The sequence below is a fragment of the Rosa rugosa genome, chromosome 6, assembly GCF_958449725.1.
Source record: "Rosa rugosa chromosome 6, drRosRugo1.1, whole genome shotgun sequence".
Classification (NCBI taxonomy): domain Eukaryota; kingdom Viridiplantae; phylum Streptophyta; class Magnoliopsida; order Rosales; family Rosaceae; genus Rosa; species Rosa rugosa.
In genome coordinates, this window is record NC_084825.1 from 5700876 (window position 1) to 5712294 (window position 11419).

Consider the following 11419-nt stretch of genomic DNA (forward strand, 5'->3'; position numbering starts at 1 on the left):
AGGCACTAATAATCATTTTTCTTTTAAGATGTCAGATTCTTACAGTTGGGATGATTAAAATATTTTTTACACAGCTGAATTTAAATTTTCCAACAGGTTTAATGCTTACAGGTGGTTTCTGGGGGGCAATAAACATATTAGTGCCCCCCAGTAAACACATCAATTCAAGGACTCCTTGTATATTCAGGCTCAAACAAGCATTATTCTTTTCGGAATACAGAATTATACGTTTGGCTTCTTTGCAGTTGCTTTTAGATAGTTTAAGTCAATTTTCCAACAAGTTTAGCTGTTTTTAGTGCTTACAGTAGGTTTCTGGGGAGGGGGGGGGGCAATAAACAAATTCCTGCCCCCCAGTAATGTCATCTTTTAAATGACTTCTACTTATTTGAAACCCTTTTCAAATGTTGCCAACAAATTTAAAAGCCAACTGAGTGACTTCTGGACATCTACTGGGGATATTAGTGGGGCCGAATAGTATTCTGACCTACAAACAACAAATTACTGGGAGGTAGTAACATGTCTACTTTGGATCATTTTGTGTAAGGTGCATGCTTCTAATTGAAGTCAGCCCAATAATGCAGTTCATTTCACCATAGTTTGAAGATAAGGCTAGTACGAGAACTTTACAATCCCTACTCTTCGGATACAAAATCTACATTTCTAAATATGTTATATCTTATCTCGCTCCTCACTTTCTGCCCAATAGTAGGTGCATGAACCTCTCAAGCAATCTCTTCCTCATGTTGTCCCCGCCTTCCTTGGTTGGTTCTATGCCATTTACTATGCTCTCCATGTAATGGAGCATAAAGGGCCCGCAATCACCACTGTAAAAAAGTAAAAAAAATTTATGTTTATGAATGTAGGCAGCAACGACAAATCTTACACAACTATTATGACAAATAGGTTGCTTTAATTTACTTACGATGATGTGTTCTGTTGCGGGCAGTCAAAGTCTTCAAAGAGTTCATAGTCTGTCTCCACAACGTTATTCTGTAAGATCCAGTTTCTGGTTTGTTTTTCCTCCTCGGTCATTGCTTCTTCAACAATAATCAGGTTTTCCTTATCATCTTCGCCTTTGCATTTTTCTCGAGTGATATTTGGATCTTGGCTTTCGCCCGTATTCTCATCTTAGTCAAGTTCACAACATGTATGAATTTCTGTATGTGCTTTACCTGTTTTTTGCAGACATGGAATTTTAGTTCAACAAAAGCATGATAACAGTATGGAAAACATAAATCTGCATTTGTGGAATTACTACATACCACTCTTGCTGCATTCAGTTGGTACTTCTCCTTATTGGTGAATTCATTGATTGGTGGCCTCAATGAATTCATATGTCTGAACCTCCTTGTTTCATTGTCAATTACCAGCAATGTGTAGTGCATGCTTGTGGTGTGGTGAATTGGTACTAGCACCTTTTTGAAACGGAAGACTGACCACAGGGGTTCATAAATCATTGTCTCGACACCACACTCAAAAGGTCTAGTGTCCTCATCTTGTTCTTTGGTCTGTTCATACTTTATAGCATAGTACTGCATACAGAACGTAACCAAGTTAATTCAAGGTCAAACTAAAAAATTTTGGGTAATAATCCTTTCCTGACTACAATAAAACACATTACTGGGGGGCAATAATGTGCCTACTGGCCCCCAATAGACCGACATATACCACTTGATTTACATCCAATACGAAAGAAATAAACAGAACATCTTCAAAACACAAAATGATATATATTCAGTGCCAAAAATTGGGGAATGATCACTCTACTGCCCCCCAGTAGAATAATTACTTCCCCCCAATAAACACAAATTGTACGCCATAATTTAGACTAATACACAATGTTGCTTTCCCAAAAACACATAATTCAATGTGTTTGGTTTAGGCTACTTACCCCTGCGTCGACTGTGAGGAATCCCACTTGCGCATTTAGCTTTTCTGCATCAGACTTCAACAAGTCCATATAAACGCTGATCACCTGCAATTGGGTCATTGGATCTTTCATCAGAACATTAAAAGTGAACAAGAGTAAGGGAAATTGAGTGAAATACGCATTTTACTGGGGGGCAGTAATCATTGTCCTGGGGGGCAGTAAATCATTAAATGGAGCCTTTCATTGAAAGACTTACATCAGTTTCGATGTCCCCCTCTTGGATGATTACTCTTAAGTCGTGCTTGGTGATCCGGCGTAGAAGATCAATGCTGGTCCAGTACTCGGTCCTATTCAAACAAAACCATTTGATTCCAATGCAGATTTTATCAATATGATAAACAGAAATTGAATTGTTGTACCCATTTTAAACCAGGCTGTGTACTTACGTGTCTTTCACAGCAACGTTGAAGAAGTCTCTATAGTGCCTTGCCACTGCCGGGTCCAGTGTCCTCCATGTTGGCTTATCGCATTTAACACCCTTGATCTTGATATTGTTCAACATTTTTCTCTGGGCTTGCTGCATGATTCCTGCTTTCTTAGGTGCAGCTCTCTTCGTAATTTTTGCTTCTTCCGGAGTGTCGTACTCCCACTCCTCCTCTCTAGCCTTCTTGGCAGCCCTCCGGTATGTCTTCACGTTCTTCACTATAGAATGTATCTCCGGAGTTTTCTTCTGTGGTTCCTGTTTGGCTGGGGTCCCTTCCCTCTGTTTTTCCTTTCCCATTACTCCCATCACTTCCTTCTCAGCAATAATCCTTATGATGTTATCGAGCTGTTCATCTTCCTCTTCATTCCCATGTACTTGTTGCCCCGGTTGTAAACAGCTTTCATATTGTTCTCCAGGTATTTCCTCTGCAATAGGAAACGCTGACGTCACCGTGTCTGTCGACTTTCCTACACTGGCTGCATAATGGGTCTCCTCTCCTACGCTTTGTCCAAAGTTTGGATTTTCATCCTCAACTTCATCCTGGGGGACCACTTTCGGCATGAAAGGAACTATCTCAAGTTGTTTTTGTGGTGGGGGGACCTCTCCCTTCTCCTTTTCAAGCCGGATGTACAATGCCCTGATGAGGTTATTTTTTGCCCTCTTTTCAATTTCCAGCTCTTTAATCCTCTCATCGGCAACCTTTAGTTTCACCCATAGATCTTTGTTCTGTGCATTCAGTTCCTCGTTTGCTTTGGCAAGCCTTCCTAGCTTTGCCTCCATTTCTTTGGTGGGCTTTGACTCACCAATTGCTGCTTCCATCTCCCTGATTAGTTCCTTGATGTTCCCCGTCAGCCTTTCATTTTGTTCCTCTTCTGTTTGGCTTGCCTGGGGCACCTGCCAAAATTTGAACCAAAACCTGTAAATTATTGGTCCCCCATAATGTGTTTACTGGGGGCCAGTAATAATATTATTGCCCCCCAGTAGACTACCATAGAAGCTCATATTTCATTTTAAACAAGCCAATTTTTTAACATTAACAAACAAACATCAGTTATTCATGTCATAGGCTTAGTTTAAGGTATAATTGAACATGTGTCAACAAATTACTGGGTCCCAATAATGTATCTATTGCAACCCAATTGCTGGCAACAGACAAGCTCAGTTGAGCCACTCACCCAGTTGTCAAAGCTTGGTGTGTCCTGCACCTCATCACCCATCTCGAGGTCTTCCTGTCCAATTTTCCCTTGCCACGGTCCAGCTTTTATCAGATCCTGTTACATTTAACAAGTCAGTAATGTGTAGTAAACATTGGAAAGAACATAGATGTAATGTTTTTGTAATTTGCTTACCACGGCTAAGTTCTCGTTCCTGTACAGCTGTTCCAGGCTAAATATTTCCTTTATCGACCACCGGATGAATCGTGGAGTTTCATTCTGCTTTCCAAGTATCCAGGTCTTTGCCCTTGTCTTCTCAAGGAACCAGTAATATATGAGAAGAAGGCATCCATTCAAAACAGATGGACTGTTCCTCCTATACTTTTGTAGCCCTTCCATCAAGAAGTTCAGAATTAATCTTGGCCAGTTGTACATGTTTATGTTCTCAATCCGTTCACATACGGCGACCATATCCCATGTGATCTGAGCACCGGTTCGGGTGAAAAAGAATGTGCTGAATAGATATGTGATCATTAGCACGGCTATCTTCCTGGCATCTTTCTCTTTTGCCGGCTTTGTCAACTCAGTTACCAAGTTCGATTCCACCTTTGTTCTGAGGACAGCATGCGTCTTTAAAGGGCTGCCAAAAATTGGAGAGTCTTCCATCTCTTCCCTCACCACCCTCCTGTTCACATTGAACACTTCTCCTTCAGCCGGGAGGTGAAATAAAGTCGTGATATCCTCCTCCGTTATTTCCATAACAACATCCCCAAACTTCCACTTGTTGTCTGTGCGGTCGAAGTGCCTCATGAGTATCTCCAGGTCCGCTTCATGCTTGTGGAGCTGGATCTCGGTTATCTTGTTCTGCCAGAACGGTTCCATCATTTCTCCAAAGTCTGTACCCTTCAAAATCTCCTTTGTCTTGTCTGGTATTCTATCCTTGTGTGCATTGACCATTCTCCAGAATGCACTGAGCGTGCACTTCTGTTGCTTCCACTCAATCTTTGCTTTTTGGGTCTCACTTTTCTGCTCTTCCTTCTTGATTTCAGCTTTCTTTTTCTTCTTGGCCTTCTTCCTCTTTGTTTTTTCTTCTTCTGAATCCCCTTCCTGTTGAACAGGTTTCCTTTTTGGTTGTTGTCTTGTTTTGATTACGAACCTCTTCGTTGTCTGTTCACCTTCTGATTCGGATTCTTCTTTTGATTGTCGTCCTGAATCTTCATTCACTTCTTCTTCAGCAGATTCTTGATCAGAATGATGTTCTGCCTGTTGTCGCTTCCTCTTTCTGATGTCGTCAAACTTTTTTTGCAGGGTTTGGTTAAACGTTGTATCAGTGCAGTTATCTGAACTCTCTGAACTCCTGTCATCTTCTTCTGAGTCGCTCATTATGGTGAATCTTGGTCTACCCATTCTACACCAAAACAAAACCAACATGATCATTCTAAAATAGTAAAGAAATTGCAGACATTATTGGGGAGTAGTAATGTGTTTACTGTCCCCCACTACACCATCAGAAATTGCACCAGATTCAAGGATTCACAGTGTATTGCACATTATCACAAAGAAAGACACAATGATCATTCTATAATCAACAAGACATGATGACTGTCTTCTGAGGAAGACATTATTGGAGGGAAGTAATGTGTCTACTGCCCCCCACTAAACCATCAGAAATTGCAACAGATTCAAGTATTCACAGTGTATTGCACATCATCACAAAGAAACACAATATTTGTTTTAGAATCAACAAGAGATGATGACTGTCTTCTGAGGAAGACAGAATTGGGGGGAAGTAATGAGTCTACTGCCCCCCACTAAACCATCAGAAATTGCTCCAGATTCAAGTACTCACATACTGCACCCCAATATCTGTCTACTGCCCCCCACTAGACTGACACAAACCTCACACTTTCCATCAAACATTACACCGGTTCCTATATTTCGCTGTTTATAGAATTTATTCACACTCAAAGCAACAGTTAATGTCCAAAAACCAACATTATGATGGTCAATGATATCTCTACTGCCCCCCAGTAGACTGACACAAACCACACAATTTGTTTCATTTATCGACTACTGCAGTTTAACACTACATTTACTGTGGAATATCAGTTTCAGTCCGTCAATAAATAAATCAGTCATCGTTGGCCCCCAATACAAAGTCTACTGGGGGGCACTAATGTTACGACTTTTATGGTTATGACCCCAGAATAGGCGTTCAATAACACCTCATTTTCTCTAAATGAATCGACAAGCAACATTCGTATCAGACTTTCTCAGTGAGGATACCAGACACCCTATATTTTCACCGATTCTGGAACTTGCAAAGTCGTTCGAGAAATTTCACAGAAATGTAACCAAAATGAAACTTCAAATTACTTTAAACGTAAGATTTTGTAATAGGTTCTTCAGAAAACATGAAAAAACTGGAAAACGGAGTCGGAAATTGAGTTTTCACCTGTTTCGATATCTTCGAAGCCGAAGAAGGGAAAAAAATTGCCGGACCTTGAAGCGTCGTCGCCGTAGAACGGTCAGAATCCAGGTGAGAGAGAGAGAGAGAGGGAGAGATAGTGAAAGAGGGAGTGGGTCAGAGAGAGAAAACGAATCGGTTACGGAGGGAGGAAGAGATTTGACCCAGATTGACGCTTGATAGAGATGGGTAACTGACGAGTCGTGCGGTTTTAGTGTAGTGGCACTACCGTAATAACAATTTCATCCGGAGCCTAGATGAGTCATGACACAGTAGAATTGGGTAAGTGGGCACAAACAGTTAAAGGTGGAGTGATTGGGCAAATATTGGGTTAAAAATGGGTAACTGGTCACAGCCCCTAAATAATAATAATAAAAACAAATCTCTCTCTCTCTCTCTTCCTCCTCCTTCTCCTTCTTCCCTTTCTCTCTCTGAATCCTCCGCATTGTATGGCCGCCATGGGTTTACGCATCCGTGGCGTATTGGCTCTCGCCTCTCTCCTCCTCATCTTCTTCTTCGCTAGAACCTGCTTCGCATTGCCGGAATATCCTCAGAAGCCCTCCTCCTCATCCTCCTCGGCGTCCACCTCTTAGATCAACTCCAACTTCGTCCTGGTGGCCCTTCTCGACTCGCATTACTCCGATCTGGCCGAGCTCGTCGAGAAGGCCCTGCTCTTGCAGATTCTCGAAGAGGCTGTCGGCCGCCACAACATCACCATCTTCGCTCCCCGAAACAACGCCGTCGACCGCGACCTCGAACCCGGCAACCTCAAAGCGTTACTTGCTTGAACTCGGGAACCTCAAATAGCTCCAAAAGCTCCGTCCGCCGGGAGTTGAGTGCGAGGGACATGGATTTGTAGCAGGAATTGGAGAGGATGATGGTAGCGTTGGTGATGGTTTGGGCAGAGGAGAAGGAGAGGAGAGGGAGGATAACTTTGATGCTAACCTTCAACTCGAGGCTGCAACGGTGACGGAGCTCAGGGCGAATGTGTCACACCCACCGTCGACATCAAGTTGAGTCTTAGAAATCGACATGCAAAACTGTCGCCCTCCTTCTCTTGTCATTGTGAGGTGAAAATCCAAGAACCCATCTATTTTGGATTTTGGTTTTAAGAGAAATTGGGTTCTGATTGTTGTTAATAATTTCATTGTTGGTGGCGACGATGCCGGACTAGATTGCGTACGTTCCCTTGTTCGTGAGCTTTGCGGCAGAAGACCTAGACCTCTCTAAGTTGTAAGGTATACGTCTGGGAAACTATCTGGTGTTTAAGCTTTGATTGTTAAAGAAATGAGAATGTGAATGTGTGTGTGTGTGTGTGTGTTTTAGATTTTGATTTAGCGCGCTGAGCAATACCCGTCGGCGTCGATGAGAGGATGATGCCGAATTGGAGAGGATGATGGCAGCATTGGTGATGGTTTGGGCGGAGGAGAAGGAGAGGAGAGAGAGAAGAAGAAGAAGAAGAAGAAGAAGAAGACTGAGGTTGAAGAAGAAGCAGAAGCCATTTTTCTTTGATTTCTTGGGCGGAGGAGAAGGAGCGGAGCTTGCGGCGGTTTGGCTAGAACAAAATCCCAGAAGAACAAGAAGAAAAAAAGAAGAAAAAGAAATGAAAAAAAAAGGGTAAATTGGTCATTTCAGTTTTTTTTTTGGACCCACATGTTTGCCACGTCAGCAAACAGACGGCGCCGTTAAATATTTTTTACGGAAGTATCACTTTGATGTCAATATAGGTCTTTGGGTATCACATTGATACTTTTGAGAATTCGGGTATCAAATTGGTCTTGACAGCATAATTTGAGGATGTGGGCTGAAATTTTCTCATTATTATATACCCCCTTGGAAAATATAGCATATTGCCCCCGAAGTTTGATAGTTTGATCCTCTTCCTTTTAATTTTTTAATTACACCTCTAACACTCACAAATTCACTTCATCTATGCTATCATATATCAAGTAGACTAGATTAATTTTTTTTTTTTTTTTGCAATTGAAGAAATTTATTACATAAAAAATATAGGGGAGACATGAAGCCAAAACTCCTTAGAAAAAACAACAACAAAAATTAAAAAGGCAATCAAAACATAAGCAATATTAAGCAGAGGCAATTGAATCAAAGGTCAAGACGCTTGGTGCGGATAGGGTACAGGGATCGTGAATCTCTTTTAGTCTTCAATTTTTTATTTTGAGACTTTGGGATAGACTTAAAAAGATTCTCATCTTCCAAAGTTGCTTGACCCTCGTTAAACCAGAAATACAAAAGACTTATATATCTTAGCCTGAGCATATGTATGATGACCAAGAGGTTCTTCATTTTCCAAATCACTCCAACAAAACTTAGTCTGATGAACACTAGATTCTACCAAAGTAGAATCCGTATTATTATTGCCAACCAAAGTGTCATTGCGCTCTCTAAAGTGACTAGATGAAATTCTCCAAGATAAGGCTACATTAAACTCAACTTTGATGGTTTAGTCAAAATGAATCAACAGAGTGCAGAAGGTTTTATTTTTCCAAAATAAAAATGGAGATCTTATATTGGCTGCTTCTAAAAATCCAGGTCACTCAAATGTTCTTACAACAAAAGCACTAGCTCTCAAGGTTTACATGTTGTTGTTCTTCATGGCTTCAGATAGCTTGAATCGAGCAAATCATCAAGGATAAGCTCCATAATGTCAATTTTAAGCATATCAAGAGGGAGATTGACTTCCTAGCAGAAGCAATTGCAGGCATAGTTCAAATGCTCAAGTTTGGAACGATTCTCTTCCTCTTTCTACCTCTAATGCTTTTAATTTTGATAAATTAAGTCTTGGCTGTAGTAGAGGTTTTTTGTTGTGATTTCTTCTTTTATTAAGCGGAAGGGGAAAAAAATTATGGAAAGCTCCTTAGTTTGATGGCAAAACACTTTACACCTCAGGAAGGGAAAATTTTTAGAACGGTACATCAACTTAAGGCGACTATGTATTTTTGTACACAAAGTTACAAATTATAAACTTTAGTACACAAACATTTGTCCCCGACCAAAGAATTGTACATGATGTTAATCATTCTGTCAGTCCATATGCAATTACCTATATTATGATGGGTAGAATAGGATTTTTACCTAGAAAAGATGAACCTAACCCCAACCTAACCCTTACCGAGAAACCTACGCTCTCTTCTTCTTCTCATCCTCCTTCTCATTTGGATTCAAATTTGCTCACCACCAATATTTTAGTGGTGATACCCATCACTCAATATAAAACTGTCATGTGATATAAAACATAATTATAGTTAATGATGATGTTTTATTAAAAAAATATAATTGAAGTATTCAATATGACATGGCAAGTTTTAATAGGGTGGTAAGCAAATTTGAATCCTCCTCCTTCTCCTTCTCCTTCTTTTTCCTTGCCTCTCTCTCTCTCTCTCTCTCTCTCCCCTCTCCTCCACTAATCCTATCACTTTTTCTCTTCACTCTTCAAATCTTTCAAACCAAATTAACCAAAATCCTTCTTTAATCTCAAACACTCAAAAACCCAAAACCCCATTCTCTTCCAAAACGCAAAATGTTCACAGAAGGCCTCGACGAAAACCCAATCAAGTGGATCAAGTCATCAAACAGGTACCCAATTCGATTCAACCCTTCCTTTTTCCAAAAACCACACAAAGTTTCCATTAGGGTTGAGATGGTTCGGGTTTACAAAAAAAAAATGCAAGAACCGAGACCGAACCGATGGGACAAAATTCGGGTCGGTTTGATGATTTCTGAACTCTGAAACCGAGCAAAACCCGAACCGACCAGAATCGGGTCAGCTTCGCGGTTCTTCGGTTCTATTTATGCTTGAATCCCGATCTAAATCGATCTGAAAATCTGGTTATACTTCGTTGATGGTAGTCGTTCAATGGAGAAATATGATATTCTGGCTTTAAAACATGTCTATAACACAAATTCATGGAGGAATCTCGATACCAATAGTTACAAAGAAGAAGAAAAGATGGGTAATTCAAAGTGATAACACTATGCCTCTGGTAGCTTGGTACAACCTCTATAAGACTGGAATGGCTGCTACGATGAAGAAGTGAAGGAGAAGGAGGAGGAGGAGAAGAGATGAAGAAGAATGGTTGCAGCTAAGAGGGAAGAGACGGGAGTATAATTAAAAGAAAAAGATCGAGAACAAAGAAAGAGAAAGGAAAGGGAGCGGCGGCCGAGAGACAAAGAGAAATAGGAGTCTGTGAGGGTATGGTTTGTATTTTATTAGAGAAAAAGATAGTATACAGGCAAGTCTATCAAAAGCATGAGCTTGCCCATTAAAATACTGCCACCTAGTTATATAAAAGTATAGGAGAAAGTGTAATTATACACTGCAATCTCTCGATTAGGGTAAAACGAGAAACAAAAGTTGAGAACCGTATCCGAACCGACATGTGAGATATCAGAACCGAACCAAAACTGAAAAGTGAAAATAAGAGAGAAAACTGACCCGAACCGATCCGAATCAGCCGGTTAGGACCGATTCCTAGGTTTTTCGGATCTAAAGTCCCAGCCCTAGTTTCCATCTTTCCCTCTAATTTTTCCTTTTCAATTTCTTTTAGTGATCAGACAACAACCACCGCCGCTGCCGCCGCACATTCGGTTGCCGCTCGCTGTGAAGCTCACCTCCGACCGTTTTCCGAAGTCCCCTTTACTCTTCAACTCCAATAGCTTCGGCCATGCTCTGCCCCTAATTTCTCAGGGCGTCCAATTTCTCAACCAGCTCTTGTTGTAACTTTTCAGTCTTCTTGCAAATGCTTCAACCTCAATTACACTCGACTACTATCTAGCTCTGCAAACTTAAGAAAATCAAAGGGCTTTAACAGAACCCAATCTTGAACAAACAATCAAACTCAAAAGTTGAAGACTTCCCGAGATATCCAGGATGGCTGCTGCATCTGCAGTTGAGGAAGCAATGGCCATGATCTTGGGTTCCGAGAGTAAGAGAGAGGGGTGCCCAACGTAAAATCTGAAGAGACTAAATTACCCTTCAAATTATGCCAGGTGGCACACTAACTGACGGCGGCAGTCACGACATGTAAACATAGTTGGTCGAGTTTATAAGTTCGTGTACTAAAGTTTAAAATTTGTAAATTGATGTATAGACATGCATAGTGGACCTATTTCGCAGGTACTGTTCTCAAAATTTCCCCCCTCAGGAATGATAGAGCAACCAGAATTTATTGGTGACAAACATGCATTTTTCCATACATTTCTGAATGGAGAGAAACACGCAGAGCTTTACGTTGCGACCAACTAGGATTGAACTGATGAGCAAACCAACCCAGCCCACATAAAGACTTGTAAAGATTTGCACAGAAGTCGGATATAAAACAAAGAAGCAAACGCAACTATAACAGAAGATTAAAAGTATCAAAAGCATAGCTTGATTTATATATTATTCTGTGTTAGTTACATAGATTAAGAATTGAACTACT

The 11419-nt window shown here is 40.8% G+C and overlaps 1 protein-coding gene across 1 annotated transcript in view; it reads right to left on the reverse strand.

The window, feature by feature from the left end:
• LOC133715625 (uncharacterized) overlaps nucleotides 1–11419 on the reverse strand; it is a 69719-nt gene that overhangs the window by 23316 nt on the left and 34984 nt on the right. The window lies entirely within an intron of this gene.